Source organism: Saccostrea cucullata, unplaced genomic scaffold, assembly GCF_032062105.1.
Source record: "Saccostrea cucullata isolate Sc308-1 unplaced genomic scaffold, CSIRO_AGI_Scuc_v1 ctg2702, whole genome shotgun sequence".
NCBI classification, from domain to species: domain Eukaryota; kingdom Metazoa; phylum Mollusca; class Bivalvia; order Ostreida; family Ostreidae; genus Saccostrea; species Saccostrea cuccullata.
Window position 1 is genome coordinate 34,153 of NW_026935628.1, and position 11,920 is coordinate 46,072.

Below are 11,920 nucleotides of genomic sequence, written 5' to 3' on the forward strand. Positions count from 1 at the left end.
CCTTTTGTAATAAATATAAAAGAAGCCACTATATCAGTAACTTTTTTTATGACTTTGAATGACAAGGACAAAATCTAATGAAATTATGTTTATAGTTTTATTTCAATTTTACATCAAGGAGTTGTCGTCAAGTTTTTTAATAGAGTTCAAACAAGTGATTATCACTCAAAATTACATATATAATCTCCAATCAACTGGTGAACATTTGATTTTTGTTGTAAGTTCAAAGTTCCTTTGAGATTTAAGTCATTTTAATAATAATAATAATAATAAATGAAGTTGCCATTTAATCAGATGTTCTCGAGATAATATCTCTTCGAAACCAGATTTTGCTACACCGGAACCCATCGCCTCAGTAAGTTAATAATCAGAAAATGGCACATTCTTAACTAATTGCACATTAATCTTATTGCTTCATTAATGTTTAAATATGGAAAAGTATGATAGAAAAGGGGATTTTATGAAGGACAAGATAATGGATATCTTAAATTTTACAATATGAAGATTACGGATCTTAATTATCATTCAAATATCAAAACAAAAAGGTTAATACAATCAATTTTCTCAATATCCATTTTAAAAACCATTGAAAATTAAAATAGAAATTTAACATTTAAAGGTTTTGAAAACTTAGTATAAATAAGACGTGTACCATTCTTTCAATCATAATAATTTCTGAAACTCTTTGTATCAACCAAGGTAAGAACTATAATATTCTCGAAGTTTACTTTTTGAGAAATTACAAACTTAAGTTATTGGAAATAAAAAAAAATCGTGTACAAACATTTCATACTATTTATTATATTATTTTATAAAAGGACGGAAATGCAATAGATTTTGCAATATTGTTTTTATGAGATTTTATTAAAAGCAACATTTTAATTTTATTTTAGATTATTTTATTCCAATATAATATAAATGAAGATAATTTCAGGTCTACAAAATGATTATAAATGATAAAAAAAAATTCTTATAAAAAGAAGTAGTGTTATGGGGATTGAAAACATTTTGTGCAGGAAGTGATGTTCCAGTAATATCTAATAATATGTATATTCTTTTCTCAGCGACGAGTCTAAAAGGGACCTGGACTCAGTTGCATTGTTTTCAATGTAAATTTCCTTCTTTCTTTTTTTTTTTTTTATTAAACTATTGCCTCAATTAATTGAATTTATTCTTCATACATAAATTCTTAAAATTCAATTGGTATGATCAGACTTACGATATATGTGAGTTGGTTCTGCCCTTTTATTTATCTTTACTGGAATTTCTGGATAAATATATTTATATTTTTCATTCATACAAAACAAAATTTTATTTTAAAAAAATAATAATGACAAATTTTACTTCGTGAGAGTGCAAGAATAAGTGTTAAACAAACCCCTCATTTATTCGTAGTTTTAATAATTTCCACATAAAAAAATTATCTAAACTGGTTTATAACATTCTGATGTGACTGCCACAGTAACAAATAAATCATGTTGTTAGAGTATTAACTTAAAGTTTTGAAAATATTCACTTCAAGTCTGTGTCCAAGTCTCTTTAAGTTAGAAATTTCTACGATTCTGAAATATTTTTGTCTGAAATACAGTACAGTGAAATTAATAAAATTATAGTTTTTTCTTGTTACTTTAGCAAAAATTAAACATTTCATTAAAAAAGATAAGTAATGTGGTAATGCATTACTCCCTTAAGCAAAAACCGAAAAATGATTCCTTCACAAATACTGTTTTAAATAGATGTTCAAGCTGGTGTGTTGCCTTGCACTGCTCTCTTTAGCCGTAAGTGATGACGACTATGGCTCGTACTACGGCAAAAGCTATGGTTATGGCTACCAGCCATACTACCAAGGCGGCTTTTTAGGATCTTACTATGGGGGTCCAGGATATTTTCGTAATTTCTATGGAGGATTCGGGGGTAATTTTGGTGGCCGAGGATTTAGAAGAGGCTATTATGGTGGAATAGGATTTGGGAGAGGCTATTATGGTGGTCCAGGATTTAGAGGCTATTATGGTGGAAAATTTAGAGGCTATTTTGGCGGCAGAGGAATTGGTAGAGGTTTCTTTGGCGGCAAAGGATATGGATATGGTGGCAAAAAATACGGAGTATGTGTTCATTCTTGTTATTGTTCATGCTTACTTGAATTTTATGATAAACGTGTTGAATTCAACTTTCCCATCGTTAATTTTATTGATGTAGTCATATATACAGATATCTACGGAAGCCTAATAATGCAGACCAAAAATAAAGAAAAAAGAATTTATTAAATAAAGAAAAACGAAATTATTGAATTTAAAAAAAAATAAAGATAACGAAATTATTAGATAAAGGAAAACGAAATTATGAAATAAAGAAAACAAAATTGTAAAATAAAGAAAAACGAAATTATTAAATAAAGAAAACGAAATAATTATATAAAGAAAAACGAAATCATTACATGTATATAAAGAAAAACGAAAATATTATATAAAGAAAAAAGAAATTACGAAATATGGAAAACGAAACTGAAACTAAAATACGGAATTTATAGATGTGCATCTTAAGGGCCTGAGCCATATCACATGCATAAAGAGTTATATTTCCATTTTTTTTTCGAAATGCAAAATTATGTTCTACATGTTTGAAAGATAAGCGTTTATCATATATGATAAGACAAGGGTAACAGAAATCTCGTTTAAAATCAACTTTTTACAAATTCATTGGTTGGTGCAATGACATTGTTATTAGCAAATACAAACTATGATAAAGTCAAATGTTTACTGACGTATTTGAAACAAAAGCTTGGTTTCACACTTAGTGGTCTACGAATGGCTTGTGTATCTTATTATGAAAATGAACACACGGCGGGTATAAGTGGTCGACAGGGGATGCTTACTCCTCCATTAGATCCCAACTTTTATGTCTAAGAGGTGTTTACTCAACACAAGATTGTATTGTTTTGATAAACTCATAAGCTTCATTTATCTTCATTATCTTCTATTTTATTGAATGTCATTTAAGATTTCTCTTCTTTATTTCAGGGCTATTATTAACATCGTATGAAAATCTGTGTTTCCAAAGAATTGTTATATCTTGATGATAAAATAAACTATAAATAAAAATAACTTTTGTTGATATATTCTTCTACAGATATAATGAAAATCATTTTCGGTTTGAAGTCATGAAGAAATCATGCAAATAAAGGTGAACAGAAAAAAATGACGACGGGGAGATATTTTTTTCATATACTTGCAATATGAATTACTTTTTCTGTGTTCATTGTAAAGTCACGACATCAGCCATATCAAATCCAAGTGATAAACCTGTTTTAATTGTTTATTAAATCCAGTGCTGCCACAGAAGGTTACAGAAAAAACCATTGGCATCGATCGGTCTTACAATAAACTTTTAGTACAGGATGTCTCTTTTGATTCATTTCTACCTTAGGTTATTGATTAATTGGTTGATTAATGTTTTACGCCGAATCGGCAATATTTCAGCCATATATCGGCGAAACTACCTTATGTACACAAAATAAACTAGGTCTACATTATATTTGCACAAATCTTAACTCTGTCCCTTTGAATCTTTCAAATAGTCTTCTTGAAAAGATCAAGGAAAGCCCTTTTTTGATTCCTTGGCACCAGAATATAGGCTAGAATCTGTGATTATGGCTACAGCAAATCAAAGGCTTTTTAAACCCCACGTTTTCCTGAAGAAAATTCAGCTAAAACAATCCGTTTATTATTTAAATTCAATATGCTAATAAAGGAATTGACTCGGTTAATATAAGTAATATTCTTAATCACAAAAGGGTCCAGACTTATATTCCACCATACAATACTTTGTATTTCATACAAGTATACATCGACTATTGCTTCCAAACTTTTTAATTGCAAAAACTTTACATGGCCAGATATCGAGTATCTGAAACATAATCCTTCATCATGTTCTTGTTCTTCTTCACCCTGACATGAAAAAGAAGACGTTGACACTTTGACAGAATGGATTAAATGTATCAGATCTATGTTAAAAGATTGAGGGGCAATATGAAAACTATTGTATTCAATAAGCCAGCCAGAAGTGATAAAAGAAATAGATGATCAGTACGCACTGGTCCCTGCTGACAAAGCAGGTAACAACATTGTCTTCGTTTTTAAAGCTGCATATACAAATTGTATTTTAGAAGAACTTGGATTCAATTCTACATGGTAATCCAACTTATACTCATAGTTCCCTTTCTAAGGAAGAAATACTTCAAAATCATATGTCAGTTTGGAATATTTTGAATATCCCTAAGAAAAAAATGAATTTGAACTACCATATCTATATTGGATTCCGAAACTTCATAGATTCACTACAAAGATATAGAGAGGGTTACAGTAAATGTTCAACCAAGCGTCTTTCTTTATTCCTCACTAAGATGTTGACAGTAGTGAAGGAAAAACTTCAAAAGTACTGTGCAACAGTATATTCAAGAAGTGGTGTAAATCAGATACCTAAAAATACCAAGGACGTTTTGGACAATTAGAAATCGCAAGATTTTACCAAAATCAACAGATTAAAAACTTACGACTTTACAACTTTATACACAACCATTCCCCACGATAAATTAAAGTCCAGGCTTTTTGATATCATTGACAGCTGCTTTTTCAATAAAAATGGAACTCTTAAATTTACTTATCCGGTCATTGGTCATCTGCAAAATTATTTTGTTAAATCACTTTCTGATTGTACACACAAGCACTCTGAAGTTGACATCAAAAAATGCTTTAGTTTCTGATTGACAATATCTATGTGGTTTTTGGAGACCAGGTCTTCCAGCAATCAATTGGAATTCCCATGAGTACCAATTTCACCCCGTTAATAGCAGACCTAATTATGTATGCATATGAAGCAGAATGTGTTTAAAATCTTATGTGTGAAATGAAGAAAACACTTGCTGTGGCCTTCAACACGACATTTAGATATATAGACGACGTATTGTCAATCAAGAATGGTAATATCCATTCTTATGCCGATACTTTATATCCTGGTGAACTTGAGATAAATAATAACACAGAGTCTGACACATCTGTTTCAAGTTTGGATATTTTACTTGAAAAAGACGTTAATGGTAATCTTACAACTAAGCTCTATGATAAACGTGATGACTTTAACTTTTTATTCGTCAACTTCCCTCACTTATGTAGCAATATACTTTCATCACCTGCATACAGAGTTTGTATATCTCAGTTTACTTGATACTCAAGAGCATGCTCTACGTACGAACATCTTCTAAAACGAGGTAAATTATTGACAAACCAGTTTATAAAGCAAGAATATCAGCAGTCTCGTTTAAAGTCGAGTTTTACGGTCGATACAATGACATTGTTAGCGAATACAATTTATCATTGAGTCAAATGCTGACTGACGTTTTTCGTGCTGATTGTTAGTCCATCATTTATACACTGAATTGAGGATAGATTTTCCGTTATTTCCCAGTCATGACAGCGGGTGTGACCTGTCTGCAGGAGATGCTCACTTTTCCATGGCACCTGATCCCATCTCAGATTTTTGGAGGCACGTATTTGCTCTGCTCCTATTTTGTGTTGTTTTAAGGACTTTGATCTTGAATACTGTTTGTTATCTCCGTATGTTTCATTTAAGAACGCAAGATTTCGATTCTGTAGCAATATTAATTGAATCAAATTCTTTAAATGCGACCTATATATTGTCTAGATAGCATCACATTTTTGTGTCCTCCTACCTTAGAGAAAGATTCCGAGTTACGGACCAAATGTATAAGTTAAGATAAGATAACATTAAAATTAGCATTTACACATTGTCAAAAGATATTTTACATTTAGTTTATAACCCATTGCCTTTTTCCATAAAACAACTTTATACGAGGGCCGTTCAAAAATTATGCGGACTGTGCTATTATTTACTCTTACAGACGTCATATAGTTATAAAATTTCACAGAAATATGTATCTTAAAGATTCCAATAAATTTTTGGCAAAATTTCTGTATTTTAAAAAAATTCTACTAAAATTATCGGTATGTTGATATCGTTGATGGAGAGGTACGGCGCACGACAAAAAAATTGAAGCAAAACCATGCGGATTCAAAAATTTAACTCATTGATTTTCTAAAATTCGCGATATTTTTCAACAATTTTCTCAAATGTACCTTTAAATTGTTCTATTATTATGTATTTAGATTTCGGACGTAATATTTGAAGTATTAACAGAAACATAGTGATTTTTCTCTGATGCGATTCCCGTGGAAACGACTGTGAAAATGACGTCTCCTGAATTGACGGCGCACCACACTTTTGTTAAAATATGCGTAATGCTCGAGATATCGGCAACATAGATCCAAAATATGCATAATAAAACATGTAGTAAACTAGGCTACTCGTGACATTCGCCCACAAATAGCAAATTGATATTTTACGGGACAAGTAACTAGCTCAAATTTTTAGTGAGGCAAAGGTGCTGGGCATTCCTAGTCCCAAACGGGCCAAGGGTAAAGGCTATACGGGAGGACCTGGGTATATTAGAAAGAAAGATTATAGAAAGTTCTACGTTTTGAATTGTAGAAAAGTTAACTTTATCCGGACTGTAAAGAACGTGATTGAGAGTCACCAATATCACACTATATCTCATAAGAAGTTTTTAGTTTTAAAACATTTTGAAAAAAAGTTCTAAAGAATATTCTTACAAAAATTGAAACAAAAGTTGAAAATATTAATTTAGTTTAATAGATTTTTTTCAAGCTTGACAAGAAATGGTGTTTGAAAAGATGTTAAAGACGTGTAGATAAGAAGGTTGTAACTCAAACTATACAGGTACTCAAGGGAAAATATTGAGAAAATGAAAGCTCAGTCACATATTTTTTATAATGCTTGTGACGTCAAAGATTGCTGCGCCGTGACTTAATGGTATGTCCTGAAAAATCACTCAAAATTAATACCAATTTACAACATTTTGATATGAAATTTGAAGACCATATAAGTAAAGATTCTTTTATATTATTTGTGAAATTTTGCCCGATTATGTCGTCAAATATTTCTTCTGTGCAACAAGTCCGCGTAATTTTTGAACGGCCCTCGTACATTTTAATTATGAATTTAGCGACTTTTATCACTGGTGTGCTTAATCAAAGAAGAGCAATTGTGAAATGAAAAGAGAAGTAACCCAAATGAACATTGATAAAAATGGGCAGGAAAAGATGACAAATTAATTTTACGAGGTCTGTTAAAAAAATAATGTCTTCGGTGCTCAGAATGGAACTAAAACCGCTTTTCAATGATAAAGTCTTAATGATTTCACTTAAATACCTTTTTTTTAATTAAAACACTTGTTCGAAACTTTTTTTATCCAATTTCTTGTTACTTTTAGAACACATTTTTGAATAGGGCCAATCGTATACTGGAATCTGGCAGATCCTATGGTTTCCTGAACTTGTTTCTTCTTTCTGAAAGGATTTTTTTCAAGTTTGGAAAATGAAACAAGTCAAAGGATGAAAGATCTGGTAAATATCGTGTGACAAAATAATAAATATCTCTTTATCCCCATGGCGTGTAAGTTTAGACGCTGTCTTGAAGAAATTTAATGTGCTGGATTCCTGATTCTGGTTCCATCCTCTCTTAAGCCTTTCGATTTTTTGCAAAAAAATTTGCTTTCTAGACTTCTCAAGAAATTGAACTCCCCTCCCCCTCCCGAATAAGAATTTGGACAAAAAGACCACTTATATTTGAAAAAACGGCATATAAAACTGTTTCTGTGCTCTTGCAATTCTCAGACCTTGGCTGTTTTTGTCAAGTGCATCTTATTGTTAATTTGTTCTGAGGGTTTCAAGTAATGAATTCAAGTTTCATTATTTGTTTGGTTTTCAGACAAATGTTGATGACTACAATTTACAAAAGTCATCACTCATAGGGTGACCATTGAGTACTAAGCTTTTTTTACTCTCAAATGTTTCTGTGAAACAGTGTAAAGTACCCCCAAAATGATGCCTATCAATTTTGCTACGTGTCTTAAAGTCAATCAAACAGCGTCAGTGATAATCTGTTGAATTTCAGCAAACAGTACATTGGTTGTTGTAAGCCCTTGTTGCTAAGGACAGTACCCATTTTTATGTCCATTATATCATTTTTGTTCATTGAAATCCACCTGCTCATGTGTCTGTAAAACAGACATTGGCTGCTTTACACATATTTCAGTGAATATTTCTTTGGGATTCTTAACAAGTTTTACAGCAGCTTTAATGAAGTGTTTATTTTCACTCTAGTTTACTGACTCTTTATCATTCATTATTAATGCAGCGTCTCGTATAGCCATTGTTTTCCAGCTTCTCACAATGAAACTATGTGATGAAAAGTGGTCACATAAACTGTAATCAATTTAAGATTTAATCATGAGAGGAAGTCAAGCTTTATGTCAAATGTTTTCTATGTTGTATGTCATAGAGCTCAGGACATATTTATTGAACAGCTCTCGTAAGCGCACAGCTGTTGTTTTTCTACATTACGTTTTTTACATCAGGTTAATAAATTTTTGGTAATAAATGTTGTAAAAAATTTGGTGTTCCTAGAGTACTTTATTGTGTATTCTACGGCGTAGTGACAGGGTTTCGTGTGTGCTATTAGGGTCTGAAAATCGAAGATTCCCAAAGGATTTCATAAAAAATTTACACTGAATAAAAAATTCAAACGTACACATCAATGCGCATAAATATCAACTTTCACAACAGACTTTGTTGACGACAACAAAACCGATTGATAAGACCGAAACTAGGAAAAAAAAGTATAATTAAAACGTTCTTTTCGTAGGTAGACCTGTTATTTACGAAAGATTATGCTTCAAAAACTAAAAGTTCTACTGTTTATTGATAAAAATCAAAACCTTTTTTTGGTCAGGCAGTGTTCATACCATGTTTCCTTGTTTTGATTACGGGTTCACTCTCAGTTTCCTGTATCCTTCTCTCTTGACAAGATTATCATCTCGAATTATAAAGCTTCACAAGTTAAGGGGTGTGTGTGTTTATGTGTGTGTGTGTGTGGGGGGGGGTTAATAAAAGGTTGCAGGGTTCATCAAATATTCTACTAATATTAAATACAAATTTGTGAACGGGACATAAAATACACACCTCAAACATTTTCAGTTGTGGAATAAGGTGCCAAGGTAGTTCAAGCATCCCTGTCACCGGTCAAACTCGTCATGAGCACTTGTTTTTTTATCAGATATATGGAATATTCCGTAGTCTAGTATGAAAGGAAAGTAAACACTTGCTACGAAAAGGTCAGACAAAAATAAAACGTCACTAGGATTTTTTTTATCTTTCTTATGAAGGCAATTATAATGACTAAAGAAATAACCGAACGCTAACTTTAAACCAATTGTTGAAATTATTTAATGTTAACTTATCTGACCCAGTCAGATTTTACTCAGAACGTGCTTTTGATAACTGCACAAATTTAGAGAAGTATACTAAATATACAGTTATAATTAGTAGCAAACATTACTACAACCTGCATAACCAACATCACTACATACATAAGGAATGTTAACGATAAAAAAAGCTGAAGTCAAATTGTTTAACGTACAATTTCGTTGTTATATGGTCCTAATCGTCTAAAGTAAAACATCCAAATAAAAACAGGTGTGAAAGGGCTCACAGGAGAATATATATTAATTCCTTCAAGGTGCCTGCTCCCAACCCCTTAAATTTCTTGGAAAACGTGTATTTTTCTCTTTTCTCAAAATTCATATTGTTTGCAGTTATGAGAATTGATCATGGTTTGTTATTTTCTATTGCTTAGTGCCATTGAAAGCACACATTTTCCTGTTATCGGAAAAACATTCAGTGCAAAAATAAGTTATTTTCACTTTCAAAACGCTCAATAATGATGTTTAAAATCCTCATTAATGCAAAACATTGTAGCACATCAATGTTTTTTTTAATTATTCTTTTTAAGCTATAACACATATTATCTAAATATACTGTCAACAAAAATGGGCAGTTGATTCCAACTACATTTATGCCTATTGAACTCAGATAAATATTACTAGTATTCAAGACTAGTATTTCAAGGAAAGGATTATAATAATTAAAGGTAGTCTTTAACATTTTTTAATAATGCATTTTTTAAAGTGACATAGCATTCATAAAAAACCTTTTGAGTATATATATATTTTAAAAAATAAGCTCAAACACAAGGTTTTGACATAACAATAAAAAAAAATAACAATATCAAAGTATAGTTTTCCTTCACAGGAGAGGACAGGGGTTCAAATATCTTAAGCAGTCAGGATGTCAGATAACAAATGAGCGAATGTTGACCAAACCCTACATTTTGATGTCACTGCAATACATCCTCATTTGATTGTAATTCCCTGTAAAACAAATATACAGAGTTTTTATCTTTGATATAAAAGCCATAAAAGGTCGACAATTTTCCCCACAAATTCTGTCATGTGTCACAAATGACATTTTTTCATAAACTTTCAATGAAACTCTGACATTTAAGTGTATGTTTTTGTTCTTTAAAGCACTCTGACAAAGATTTTCCGAGCATTTTCCTTCTATTCAATTCTTAAAGAGTAGATTATTTCGTTATCTTTATTTTGCTACAAAAGCTTATATAGGCTAATTAAATAATCAAAGAAACGATTTTGCTAATGTACTTTGTTTAAATCTCCATAAATATATTTTTGCTGATAAAAAAAAATGAATGGTTTTATAATCTTTATTTAAGAAATAAATAGAGAATAATTCATGGCAAAATCTGTATCATACCCCATATCAACCCAAGACTCGAATATCAGCCCGATGGCCAGAGACCAGAAGACTAATATTGGTCGGGGGTTGATATTGGGTGTGATGCAGATTTTGCCATGTATTGCTGTTTTTATTATATATTTGAAAATAGTTTACATTGTGACGTTGGTTAATGCTTATGTGACGTCAGTTATAAGGCTTCTTGTGTGATCAAATGAAAACAACATATTGAATATAATAGTAAAAAGATCCGAGGTACTCCGTATGAAAAGTACAGATATGTTCCGGAAAGGTGTAATAAAGGGTGTGATAAAGGGTGAAATAAAGGTGCTGATACAGGGTTTGTAATAAAGGGTGCGTGCCTGTGTTCATATCAGGGATTCAAAACCCTGTATTGTATATACAGATATATAATTGCTCGGATGGTTTATTCTATGATGCGCGCTAGCTAGTTTTTAAAATTCAAAATGAAACTATTCCGTCCTTTCATTAATTAACCGTGGAGACATTGAAAAATGAAACTAATATAAACATTGTACATGCCAGTATTCAAAGCAGTATAAATATCACTGCATTCATCATTTGTTAATTTATTTATTTTGGGACAATTTCTACAACAATTTCACACTTTTGATAACATTAAAATGCAACGATAATTAATTATCGTTAAACATATAATAATGTATTTAAACTTTATTTTATAAAAAAAAAGACTCTTGAAAAATTAAAATATCTTAATAAGAATAAAGTACACAACTTGTAGAATAATCATCATTAAAAAGCAGTTAAGTAGGGGTACTCTGGATGAAAAAGAAACGATATACAATTAATAAGTAATTAAAAAGCTAAAACTTTAGCAACAACAACAAAGAAAACAAGAACTACAACAACAACAACAACAACAACAACAACAAGAATAATAATACTACTACTAATAATAATAAAAATAATAATAATAATAATAATAATAATAATTATTATTATCATTATTATTATTATTAAATAAACGATTAAGGACTCTTTAATTTTTTTGGTGAATAACAAATCATATTCAACAACATAAGATTCCATTATTGCTTTATTATATAGTCAAGATTTGATTAAATAAGACACTGAAGGCTGCATGACAACACCATTTTCATTTACAAACTTCTCTCGTTAAAAATAAAAAAGGT

The 11,920-nt window shown here is 30.8% G+C and overlaps 1 long non-coding RNA gene across 1 annotated transcript; it reads left to right on the forward strand.

The window, feature by feature from the left end:
* The first annotated feature begins 1,755 nt into the window (after positions 1-1,755).
* Positions 1,756-3,101, forward strand: LOC134243439 (uncharacterized). Its single transcript, XR_009987032.1, has 2 exons — positions 1,756-2,102; positions 3,018-3,101. It is a non-coding gene; the product is annotated as an uncharacterized LOC134243439 (long non-coding RNA).
* Positions 3,102-11,920: the final 8,819 nt, after the last annotated feature.